Source organism: Oncorhynchus masou, chromosome 5 (genome assembly GCF_036934945.1).
Source record: "Oncorhynchus masou masou isolate Uvic2021 chromosome 5, UVic_Omas_1.1, whole genome shotgun sequence".
NCBI lineage: Eukaryota > Metazoa > Chordata > Actinopteri > Salmoniformes > Salmonidae > Oncorhynchus > Oncorhynchus masou.
Window position 1 is genome coordinate 57,720,177 of NC_088216.1, and position 12,414 is coordinate 57,732,590.

A 12,414-nucleotide genomic window follows, 5' to 3' on the forward strand; every position below is an offset into this window, starting at 1 on the left:
CTTTTGAGGTCTGGAAATGTTTTATTAAATGTAGATTTTTGGGTGTAGTTACCCTGGGTGCAGCTGAGCACCAGCAAGAGACCATTGTTTAGCGATGTTTCTGTAGCGCTCATGTGATTGCAGAGTTTGCTAAACAATTGGCCACTGTATTGATGCAAATAATCATGATATTATTCTGCTAGGTAGGCATGGTCTACTTTGTAGTTAACATTTAATTGAGGAGGTTTTGGGAAAGCCTTTCCATCTACCAGAAGAAGGTTTTCGTTAGCATCATCGCCAACGGCGACATAAAGTGTAGACGTACAGTACGCGCGCGCGCGCACACACACAAGTTCAGTACATTTAGTATTGGAAATGAGTTGCGCTATGAAGACAACTCCCTCCAAGGCATGTGTTGCTAGGCAACCCCCCTGCAATTACCTGGGCAGTCCTGCTCCCTCGATGGCTAAAACCAGTGTGAGAAACGTGCTAATTTAGCAGACACTCTTATCCAGGGTTAAGTGCCTTGCTCAAGGGGCACATCAACAGATTTTTCACCTAGTTGGCTCAGAGATTCAAATCGGTCACATTTCAGTTAGTGGCCGAAAGCTCTTAACCGCTAAGCTACCTGCTGCCTAACAAACGTTTGTGGTAGTGTTGTTAGACAAAGCAAAGAAAGTGAACTTCAAAACATGATGTAGTTTTATTGGAATCTGCAGCTGTTGTTGGTAACTAATGAATCTACTAGCTTCTGACATGACTTACTGCATCTTTAATGACAGCAGTTGATAGATTACTACAACGGCTCTACCTCTTGAATAGTAGAAGCTATTCCTCTTCTGAGAATTAAAGGACGATTCCATGCGTTCAAAGTTTTTGGTAAAGTGGTCAAAGTAGCTGATTTGTGTCAAAAGTTACATTGTTTACAGTAAATAGAATATAATGTTGGGAGTCATGTCGTCACAATGGACCTTTAGAATTCAAAGGAATCCCATGAAAGTCGATGGAGGACAAAAATAAGTTTAAAAAAAGCTTAATAGTTTTTTTTTAAGTATAAAAGATATCAAAACGTTGTATACAAGCATACTATTTCAGAACAATCTGCACGTTTTAAAGTTTGAATGACGTTTCTAGCTTAAACAGTGTAGGAGGAGTAGTGTTCCAAAGAAAAATAATATGAAGTATGATGAAGATTTAGAATGGGACATTTGCTTCGCAAGTCCCATTAATTACAGGCAACCACCCCCCAATTCCTTATCCGTTTGTCACATAAAGTACTGACACATTACATTATAGCCAAAATGTACCATACTCATATTAGTATACCATCAGTTGGAGGTAAGAGCACTACAACACACCTTTCTATCCCCCAGCACTTGGGGACTGGTAGTACTGGTAGTAGCCCAGTCTCCCCCCTGAATTGGGTGGATTAGTGTAAAGTGGTGGCAAGTCATGACATCCCAAGTTCTTCACTGTAACTCGGCTTTTAAGGGGCAGCACAAATAATGTTTTTTTCGAGCCGGTTTCATTTACTTATCAAAGATGAGGATAATTAGCTCAGGGAAATTCCTGCTGCTTTCATACAATCACATCAGGTGGTGTGTGACCGGATTGGCCTGCAGCCCAAGCTGGCCCCAAGTCTCCTCTCTGATTGACAGCGTGACAGCCAGGCCTCAGCAGATTAAGTGACATTAAGGCAGTACAGTGACAGCCAGCTTTCATCTCCTTGTTGATTAACACCACAGCGACAAAATGAGAGAGGTCTATTCCATCTGCAGACGGTAAATGGGAACATTTTGGCAGTTGTCATCTTAGTACAACTGATTGGGGACTTGCTGGAATGCATCATATCACTTTTCAAGGAGTTTTATTTAACACAATAGCCACAGATGCACAGTCATGGGTGTAGATTTGAAGTCTGAAGAAAGGGTTAAATGTGATGCTATCTTTACTGGCATTTTGCCTTAGTACATATTCCTCGATTTTTCCCAGATTTCCAGATCATGATCTGTGATCTCTCCCGACAGAGGGTTTTGACCATTATAAATGGAGGTCTATCTTATTCTGCCACCAGACTGGAGAAACAGCAACTTCCACACAACTGTCACCTCGTGTCAGGGTCCGGTCACACTCCACAAGCTCAAGCGCCCGTCATCCCAGCTGTCCCACTGAATACCATGCTGTGTAGTAGGTGAGTCGTGACTTGCATATTGTAGTGGGCCAGGCTATGAATGGACATATTTCAGTCACCCTGCTGTATTTCCATAACAACCACTACAAGGGGCCAGAGTGTTTTAGAGGGGATTACATAGACAAATTTCTAATGGCCATTTTTCTAATGACTTCTGATCCTATAGCAGATTTGTACTATAGTGAAGGTTGTCAAGGCAGATAGCAACCATTGGCAGTGTCTCTCAGAAAAGCACTCCTTGACTAATATACAGTATGCATTTATACAGTTTAGTTCCTAAACACTGAGCCAACTATCTTGAATAAAACTCATTCTCTGTCATTCAAATTTACATTCAAAGTTCTGCATGAAAGGATTTCTCCAGTTGGCTATTCTTGGATCTGTAATTGTAATGTGGGGATGTGCACTAGAAGAGTGAAAGCGTAGGTTTGTTTTAGGGCATGAGGGTCTGCATTAAAATCACATCAGTGTTACAGTTTAAATTAAGGTTAGCACAAAGAACGTCACCTTGTGATACTAAATCAACCTTCCAGACTACCCATGACTCCATTCCCGCAACATGAACATGTAAGAAGCGTATTTGATACAGTTCACCTGCAGTAATAACCTTCCAGTCATGTCACCTAATTAACCCTTAGTAATTGCAAGGACTTCTTGATTTGTTGAGAATGTTGACAAATCAGACAGGCGTTATCCCGTGTCCTCTGGCGACCCTGCTGAGTGTCTTGGTGAGACTCCTCTGGGTCCTCTGGCCCTGTTTCCACTTGGACAACATGAGGCCCAGCTATGGAGGGGCTCTGGGATTTGTGGTAAAGGGCAGGGTGCCACTGCTGGTCAGTGGAACTTTCCCATCTTTGTCTTATGGTCAATATAACTGTGTCGTCTTTCAGCAGCTTGATAGAGAATAGTTTTTCCTCAATATTTTAGAGAAATGTGTCATTTCTCCCCAGTATTTACTTCCTCTATTACTATTCCTCTATTAAGACATATTTTCCACAATGCCGATTACCAATTACAAGCTGGTCTTTTGTGAACATTTTACCATTTAAATATGTATTCTGGCTAGTACAGTACCATCAGTGTCATATATCAGAAGTAAAGTAACGGCAAAGTAAATACATGAACAAGATGTCCTTCTCTGATTGTGGTAAACCTGTTAAGTAAAGTTCACCTTTCAGGATATACTGTAGTTCTCGTCCTCATTTTACTGGAGACATTTTGAAACCCATTTTCTTCCCTCCCAACAAAAAGCCATGGCATTTTCTCAACTTCGTATCTGAGATTACTTTAATGATCTCTAAGACAACTAAGACCACATTTCAGTTAGAATTACAGTTGACTCCTGTGAGGTGATCATTGGATAAGTGCAAAGATAAATGAGAAAAAAACTCAATGTAATTAGATTAGTCTTTAATGCTTCCCACAGTATATCACTTTATCACTGAAATAGCCATGCATGATTCAGCGGGTGAGCCTTTAATAAGTGTAATTGAGAGATTATGTGAGGCATGTTCTCATTACACTACTATTTATTATCAAATTATACCCTATTATGAATCGTAATAAAACTGGACTTTTTGTGATTAAATGAGAGTGCCATGGGCTACTCTACTGCAGCATGTTATGTACTGATTGGCCTATGTTGACTGTAACAGTCTTCATAGCCACTATTGTTCCTTTTAACATCAGCGCACTATTTCCACTATTGTCTCTGATTGTTTACGAACAACAGTCCCATTAACGGTGGCGGTCCACACCAAACTAAATCAAAGACTCTCTTTGTGCAATGACAGATCCATTTCCAAGCCATTACAGTATGTGGACTGAATGACCAGGTTTACAGTTAAAATGAGTTTGACGTAGTTGGAGATTGCAGCTTGTGTGTCTGTCATTCATGGCCAGCCCGAGGATTGCGCTGTGTCCCGTAGTTTCCCAGCAGTCCCGCTGCTGCCCCCGTCGGTTGTGTTTGGCAAGGATGAGATGAGCATGCAGTCTGCAGAAATTCTAATATGGTGTAATTGCAGACTGCAGTTCTGGGCGTTTCTTGATGTGGGTGTTCCCTGGTATCAGGAAATGGCCAATGATGCATGACATTGGTCAGTTCCAGTGTTAGGAAACGGATTGTTTCTCGACACAGATGATTTGTTTCCATAGTAGATTACCAGGATGACATGCCTGAGAGGGAATTTTAAATCCATGGGGCACACTAGCATTGCTTTAGATCCCAAATAAAACAAAGTAGATTGGTCCTACTACTGTTCAGATGTACAAAAATGTATCTGAAATGTAGCCGTACACATCAACAACTGTCGTTTTATAGAATAACACAGGAAAGATATGCACCCCACCATGACATACAAGTGTATTCGAAATGCATCCGTAGCTGCCGTAGGCCGACGCAGAATTTGTACCTATCAACACGCATGAATCAGCTTGGCAGAATGAGCACCACTAGGCTATCAAAGATTCTTACAGGCTTCATCGCTTTAACTTCAATCCTTTGAACTGTAGGCTACATTGCTTTCGAATTTGTGACACTACGCAATGAGTGTAACCAAGCCGCCACTTTCTGTGTGGCACACACACACACACACACACACACACACACACACACACACACACACACACACACACACACACACACACACACACACACACACACACACACACACACACACTATCGCAAGTATGACTTTTACAGTAGCAACTAATGTGTATGTCAAATAACAGAGTGAACGTTTGTCTACTTCTTTTAGTAGGTTACACATGGTATTGGTCCTACTACTGCGACATTCAAAATGTAAAAAAATCTAGGCCTTTCTGAAGTGAAGCTATATACACAACAAATGTAATTTTGCACACAAGAAAGCACACGGTGTTGAAGAGAAGCCCCACAAAGACTGGTAGCCCAAGATGCGCTCATTAAAATAGCACATACCATAACCATTGATTCAGGACCATGCACAGAAGGCTACCACCAGTCAGCATGATGAAAGGGTAATGTTAAATGCTCTGTCAATTTCAGCACCACCAAAGTGGACAGCCAGGACAACAGGAGCACTGTGCCAATAAGCTACATTGGTCATTGGTCCCTGTACCCATCAAATAACACATCTGTATATCTATCAATTGCAATTAGACCCGCAAAAGCAAGTAATGACATTAAGAATCACAGATCAATATTAAAGATGCATTGAAGTAAAAAGCAAAGGCCTAAACTTTACATGACATAAATAATTTAGCCAAACAACCAGTAGGCTCCCAGGAGGGAAAACCAATGAATTAATCATTTTGGAACAACGGCGAGTGCTATAAAGGTTGTGGCTTGAAATTTAGAAGAGTTGCAGCCTCCTTGATGCTGTGTTGAAGTTTCTGATTCCCTTCCTTTTCCTGGCGAAATGTACTTGTCAGGTCCCTCTCAAATACCAGCTGGAAAAGTTGGGTTTTTCGTTGTAACATAGTCTTTGTTCAGAGTTTATGTTCACTGAATATGTTCTTCATGGTGGAGAACACATTTTTGCACATTGCTGTAGATGCCCCAAGTTTTTGTTGCATGTTTCAGTTCCAATAGCATAGTCGGCATTACTGACAACGGCTGTATCTTTGAAGAACACTGAGTGAGGATCATTTGTTGTTGATATGGTTGCGATTTCACTTCCCAAGAATATGCGAGCCACAATAAACTCTGCTTCCACTGGTTCAGTTTTGGTTAGATTCAACCAGTTGTCAGGTGCTAGTGGCTGAGGTAACGGAGGTGCAGGTGCTTGTTGTGATGTTACTCTCCTGCTGCTGGTCCTAGGCCCCGGCTCTTCTCCATCTTGTTGGTCAGAAGGTGGCGTGGGGGATGGGCTGGTATTACATTTGATGATAGGCTACTCAACCTTGGGGATTTGGCCTGCAGGCTGGTCGGTGAGCTTGGCATCACTCTCAACATGGTGCTCCTCAGTTTTTTGTCTCTTGGCAGTGCCCAGACATGTTTGGATATCAATGCTGATTAAAGCGTAGCCAACTAGCTATATTTATTCAGCGTGCTGCTACCAAAACTTAACAAAGCTACTAGCTAGACTGTTATTAGCTGTAGGCCTAGCTGTCTGTAAAAGTGAAACACATTTTCCACTCTCTGTGAGAGACAAAAAACGGCTCTGGGATCCAATGAGCTTCCTAGGCAAGGTAATGAAGGCGGTACCTTATTACATTGCATGGCTAGGTGCCCAATTAGAATGGATTTTTGGATTTGAACTACTATATATTACATTATTACATCCCCCTCTTCCTCACCCTTCCTCTGATCATGAGCGCACACACGGCATATAGCCTCTGTCCTGGTCTGTGCTACTGGCAGGCCCGGAAGTGCTACATTGGCAAAACCGGGCAGGGTAATTCATAAGCCATTTGTATGTTTATGGGGAATCAAAAGAGCCGGCCCTGCAGGTTAGGATAATTACCGTGCAAGGTGAATTAGCGTCGCAAGTTAGGAGACTAAGGTTAAGTAAACGGTTAGTGTCAGGCTTAGCTACAATACTACAGTTGAAACAACTGTTGTCCCCGACAGGAAAGAAACGGCCAGGGACCAATGGTGAGCTTCAATTGGTGTAATTTGACATAAAGAAACACCGATATCACAAAATGCCCCTAATTACGGTCTGCAATTACCCTTCTCAAAAATTCCACTCGTATGGCCCACACTGCACAAAAAAAGTTGACCTTACCAAGATATCTCTTCCCATTAGAATGCATTGACTTGACGTCTTACCAAGATCAATTATCACTGGCAGATAATTTTGCTCTCTTTAACATAAAGGAGGCTTGAAACAAGTCAGAATCCCTTAAAACAATACAAATGATCTTGATGCATTTTCTGGGTGATCGAGATCAACTCAAAACAAATAAATGTAACAAATAAATATAACTTCATTGTCTCAATACCATCCTTAAAATTGTAGGTAAGATTCACATATTTTGCAGTGCACTGTGCTCCAACCCGTTCATCAGAATGTGAGGAACTCACTGAGAGAAGCTCCAGCATAGTGGGATCAGTGAAGGCTTACCATAGGGAGGTCAGTGAGTTCTGCAGTCCACTTGTCTAGGGACAGATCCCTGCATTTGCTAGTACAAGATAGATAGCTTGAGGTCTTCATCATATACTTCAGAAGACTTCTACTGCATCAACACAAACATACTTCAGATGACCATCCTGAACAGGATATAAGATTCTTCACATCAAAGCCTGATCTAATAGAAATATCTTGAGGATTTGTGAGATTGTGGTGTCTGGTATGTCTTTGAGCCTTGATCTCTTTCAAACATCGATGTTTAATTTCAGTTCCACCCCACCTTCCTCTCTCTTGGAGCCTCATCCCTCTGTGTCTGGGGCTCTCATGGAGAGGCACCTGGTGTCTCCCTTCGCGGAATTCCTCCTGCAGAGAGGAACAATGCTCAGGGGTTCTTTGTTGCCAGCAGAGCGTCTGTGCACCACGGCACAGGTTCTCTAATGGGGGGGGGGCTGGTGTGTGGTTATGTGTGTGTGTTTGTGTGCGAGAGGGGGTGCTCTGTGAAGTTGTCCTGTGAACTTTCGCTGTCGCTTGAAGTCTTGAGGAAATAACAAACAACACTTCAGTGGTATGACAGATGTCTCCTGTTGATGAACACTTCAGAGACTCGCTGATTACACCGGCTGGCTGTACAGCAGCATTATGTAACAGCCACAAATGCTGCATGTCAATTTAAACTGCTGCTGTCTATTGGTGCCACTCCAATAGATCTCCTGGATGATTCAGTTGCCCATGCTAGTATAACAGTTATTTTACCAGAAATGAGCCCAGCTGACTTTTTGGCTGAGATCTCAGACACTGTAGTGAATCAGGTAGTTGGGGGTTTTGAGGGCATCTGACTAAACTAAAATCTCCCAGTAATCACTGCCTGTGTGTGTCTCTGTGTTTGTGTTTGATTGTCACCGCCACAGAGTTCGAAAGTTCACACCATATCAACCTCTGGATGATGACACAGCCTTCACTGATCTCGCACTGATGATGTCAGTCATGCCACTGCTGCAAATACACACAGGCAATATGTGTGTTTGTTTGTGAGAAGACATGCACGAAGCACAGTGAACATTTGAGGACACTTGCTCTAAAGTGGTCCTCCAAAATACAAAACCACCATTCACAGTCGGCAACATAGTGCTGTGGAAACACCCTGTGGATATTCTTGAAATGCACAACTATTACAGCTGTGCTCCAGTTTTATTCTTGATGACTCAGATGACTTTACATTCCCACACTGATTGCTCAATTGTCGGGCATGAAAATGATGTGAGATCTTATCTCGACATGCTTCGTTTTAATCTCTATTCCTAGAACAAATCAAAGTGCTAGTCAGGAGGGAGTTTACCTAGAGCAACTCATGTTAGATGTTCTACATACTGCAGTCTCACTGAGCTCCTTTGAGACCAAATTTGGCTTGATTATTAAAATCACTAAGACGATGGAAATTAAATGGGAATCCAGCCAGTGCTGCAATGGAATTTAGTGAGGGATTTACGCAAGGCTGCCTCACTTGAGGAAAACAGGAGACCTTGACGAGCAGATCAGAACCAGATGGGGCCTCCGATACAGTAGACTCTTCATGGTGTATGCTTCTATGCCAACTGGGAATATCAGAAGCTTTAGAGTGGTTTGTCAATCATATTTATAGTTGATAGTGGTCATATACTGTCCATCATAAATGTACTTTGCCTCTTAGGGTCACCATATTACACCCCCCATGCCACCAGATTAAGAGAGATCACTAACTGGTCTTCATGGACCAACAGGGCAACCAACCACAGTGGGTCATTGACAGTTAAGGGATGACTGAGTCTGTAAAGGCACCATCGCGGAGATGTAATCACAGAATGTCATGAAACAGAATAAACACAAAGGTTTGACTTTCATCATTTGATTTCTAAGTAGAAAAGATTTTTGATTATTCCATGTAATGACCCTGGCCAACAGAGTCAGCATTCGAGGTACTTTCTTCAGACACCTATATGACTCACATCCTCATTCCCGCAGGCAGTGTGTCAAGTGTCATCAGTGTTAGCGCCTCTGATATCCAGCACCTGTCACAAGCCTTTGGTGATTCACTGGAACAACTGCTGACTCTTTATAGCATTACACATTTTTCTTATATCATGATCTACTCCCTCATTTCAGTAAAGAAATACATTTGCACACTCATTTCTAAAATATTCCCTCTGTTATTTGTGAGGTGCCTACTAAACAGGAAGAAGTGCTGATGTTTCACTGTGTAGTGACATCAAACATTACTCACAATATGGGGAGTCTCTCTCATTCATATGGCCTGTTGTTTATGAAAACAAAGTGAATGGCAATCATCCCCCGACAGACAAAACCAGGGGGGCCTGAAACATTGACCTTAATTGGGTTTGATCGTAACATTTCCCAACATAACTCAGCCAATTGATTGGGTGTAGTGATCTGTGAGGGCATCCTTTTCTTTCTCTGGCCCCATTATGTGCTGAAGGTAGAGGGTTTCTAGGCCCTGTGTTCATGTCCATCTCCATAGGCCACAGACACACAGGCTTGACTGGACATGCAGACGCAGCCCAAACAGACTAAGGGCCGTTTTGACGTTGTCATTGCACAAGACAGCCTGCCAAAGGTCTCTTCTTGAGGTATTTGCCCATTCAAATCCTAAACAATGGACCGTCGCTGTCATATGAGCTTTTCAGTAAAGAGTGCTATCATGGGAACATCTGATATGCAATTGAGCTACTCTAATTAGGTAAACAGGAATAGTATACCTCGTTTGGCCAAATTGGCTATCATTTAAAATGTCACTATCTGGTACAATTATTTTGTAAACATTAGACTTGGACCAATCCAGTTAGGGAAATTCAATGGTGGTTCAATGGTGGTTTGAATATGGTTTGAATAATCTCATCCACCAGCTAGCTAAATTAACCCAGCACATCCAATAGCTCTCGGTCTCTCTCTGTCTCTCTCTGTCTATCTGTCTAGTAGCGATTGAGCCTCGGGATGAGGTTATGGCTTGGAAAGCGATTAATACATTGGCCATGGATATAGTAGCCCCTCAAAATGGTATACATCAGGGATTTTTCATAATGATGTAAACCCTATCTTTTGTGCTTTTAGAGTCTCTCTGCAGTAGTATCACCTTGTGAAGGAGACAGCTGTGAAGTCACGCACAGCAGGAGAAACCAGGAGAGCAGGCACGTACGCATGTACACACACACTTGGATGATTCTGCTGGAAGGAAATACAGTGCCTTGCGAAAGTATTCGGCCCCCTTGAACTTTGCAACCTTTTGCCACATTTCAGGCTTCAAACATAAAGATATAAAACTGTATTTTTTGTGAAGAATCAACAACAAGTGGGACACAATCATAAAGTGGAATGACATTTATTGGATATTTCAAACTTTTTTAACAAATCAAAAACTGAAAAATTGGGCGTGCAAAATTATTCAGCCCCTTTACTTTCAGTGCAGCAAACTCTCTCCAGAAGTTCAGTGAGGATCTCTGAATGATCCAATGTTGACCTAAATGACTAATGATGATAAATACAATCCACCTGTGTGCAATCAAGTCTCCGTATAAATGCACCTGCACTGTGATAGTCTCAGAGGTCCGTTAAAAGCACAGAGAGCATCATGAAGAACAAGGAACACACCAGGCAGGTCCGAGATACTGTTGTGAAGACGTTTAAAGCCGGATTTGGATACAAAAAGATTTCCCAAGCTTTAAACATCCCAAGGAGCACTGTGCAAGCGATAATATTGAAATGGAAGGAGTATCAGACCACTGCAAATGTACCAAGACCTGGCCGTCCCTCTAAACTTTCAGCTCATGCAAGGAGAATACTGATCAGAGATGCAGCCAAGAGGCCCATGATCACTCTGGATGAACTGCAGAGATCTACAGCTGAGGTGGGAGACTGTCCATAGGACAACAATCGGTCGTATATTGCACAAATCTGGCCTTTATGGAAGAGTGGCAAGAAGAAAGCCATTTCTTAAAGATATCCATAAAAAGTTGTTTAAAGTTTGGCACAAGCCACCTGGGAGACACACCAAACATGTGGAAGAAGGTGCTCTGGTCAGATGAAACCAAAATTGAACTTTTTGGCAACAATGCAAAACATTATGTTTGGCGTAAAAGCAACACAGCTCATCACCGTGAACACACCATCCCCACTGTCAAACATGGTGGTGGCAGCATCATGGTTTGGGCCTGCTTTTCTTCAGCAGGGACAGGGAAGATGGTTAAAATTGATGGGAAGATGGATGGAGCCAAATACAGGACCATTCTGGAAGAACCTGATGGAGTCTGCAAAAGACCTGAGACTGGGACGGAGATTTGTCTTCCAACAAGACAATGATCCAAAACATAAAGCAAAATCTACAATGGAATGGTTCAAAAATAAACATATCCAGGTGTTAGAATGGCCAAGTCAAAGTCCAGACCTGAATCCAATCGAGAATCTGTGGAAAGAACTGAAAACTGCTGTTCACAAATGCTCTCCATCCAACCTCACTGAGCTCGAGCTGTTTTGCAAGGAGGAATGGGAAAACATTTCAGTCTCTTGATGTGCAAAACTGATAGACATACCCCAAGCGACTTACAGCTGTAATCGCAGCAAAAGGTGGCGCTACAAAGTATTAACGTAAGGGGGCTGAATAATTTTGCACGCCCAATTTTTCAGTTTTTGATTTGTTAAAAAAGTTTGAAATATCCAATAAATGTCGTTCCACTTCATGATTGTGTCCCACTTGTTGTTGATCCTTCACAAAAAACTACAGTTTTACATCTTTATGTTTGAAGCCTGAAATGTGGCAAAAGGTCGCAAAGTTCAAGGGGGCCGAATACTTTCGCAAGGCACTGTATCCACACCTTCAAGGACCAGTTACCAGGTGTCCCCTTCATTGTTCCTGTCTGATTTATCTTTCTTCATTTCCTGATAAGACAATTAAAAGTGACAACCAGTGTATCTATTGTGTGAGTATGTTTCAAGTGTCCAAATGTAGGCTAAAGGTCGAACAGTTCCCAATGGATACAACATCTCTCTAATGAGAGACAGAACTGTGTCACAGTGTACATCTGCTCTGGTTCTCCGCTGACCTTTGAGCTGTGCATGCTGCCTGCGCCTCCATGGCCCTTCCTCACTAGGTAATCAATCCCCACCGGGCCCCCTTGGAACAGCTGCTAGGCTTCTAGATTCCAG